Genomic DNA, 1,376 nt, shown 5'->3' on the forward strand with positions numbered 1-1,376 from the left:
TACAGGATTGTAGTATTACGTAGCTATACATTTGTGATATTGCGATAATATTGCTGCAATATATAGTGTGCGCGAAAATTAATCACAGTAGCATTACTTCAATGTCGCTTCGATATTGCTGCAATATTGCAGTAACATTTCTAACGTATTACTGCAATAGTACTGTGATATTGCTGAAGTATCTGTGACATTTTTGACATATTATTGCAATGTTGTAGAAATATTACTGTAATATCATTGAAATATTATTGTGATATTGGTGAGATATTGCAGAAATGTTGCTGAGATGGATTTTCGCGGACATAATATATTGCAACAATATTATTGNAATAATATTGCAATATTACTAAGTAATATTACTGCAATATTGCAATAATACTGCAATATTGCAGCAATATTATGTGCTGTGCGGGTAAGGATCCAAATGTTTCTTTTTTTCCCCTTTCACTTATAATGATATGAGAGATTATTCCAAATCCTGGTAGGATTAAAATGTAAATTTCTGGGTGTCCAAAAAATCAGAATAAGTGTTGGTACAGAATTNGGTCACCTCCCCCTGAGAGGTCAAAGAATGAGGTATTGAAGTTTCGATCTGTTAATAGTATAGTGATTGCTCCGGCTAGCACAGGTAGAGATAACAAAAGTAGAATAGCTGTGATTAGGATAGATCAGACTATTAAAGAAGTTTTATCTATAGAAAAATTTTTATGGGTTATATTAATAATTGTAGAAATGAAGTTACTAGCTTCTATAATTNAAAAAATTCCTACAATATGTAGAGAGAAAATTGCTAAATCTACTGATGCACCTCTGTGGAAAATATTTGAGGATAGAGGTGGGTACACCGTTTAACCAGTTCCAACACCTGAGTTAATAAATCTTTTTAAAGTAAGTAGTATAATAGATGGGGGGGAGAAGTCAGAATCTTATGTTATTTATTTGTGAGTGAAGCTATATCTGGTGATCCAATTATTAAAGAGACAAGGACATTTCTAAACCCTCCAATTATAAGTGGCATAACTATGAAAAAAATTATAATAAANGCGTGTCCTGTTACAATAGACTTATATAGTTGATCATTATTAATAATTGATCCACACAATCCAAGTTCAATTTGAATAATTATTCTTATTGATGATCCAATTATACCTGCTCATATAGCAAATATAAAGTATAGAATTCCANTATCTTTATGATTTGTTGAGTATAGTCATTTGTTCATAATATATATTGTTGGTGAAAAGATTCTGCGGATTTTTAGTATAAAATTTAAACACAAAATCGACATTTATAAAAAGTAATTTAGTCTACAATGTGTTGACCGTCTTGATCTACAACTTGTTGCCAACGTTTCGGTAGGGCCTTGATGCCGCTCT

General features: G+C 31.2%; 1 pseudogene; it reads right to left on the minus strand.

Moving 5' to 3' along the window:
* Positions 1-356: 356 nt before the first annotated feature.
* Positions 357-1,018, minus strand: LOC109860612 (annotated as a pseudogene).
* Positions 1,019-1,376: the final 358 nt, after the last annotated feature.

The sequence above is a fragment of the Pseudomyrmex gracilis genome, unplaced genomic scaffold, assembly GCF_002006095.1.
Source record: "Pseudomyrmex gracilis isolate BER0280 unplaced genomic scaffold, ASM200609v1 scaffold_425, whole genome shotgun sequence".
NCBI classification, from domain to species: domain Eukaryota; kingdom Metazoa; phylum Arthropoda; class Insecta; order Hymenoptera; family Formicidae; genus Pseudomyrmex; species Pseudomyrmex gracilis.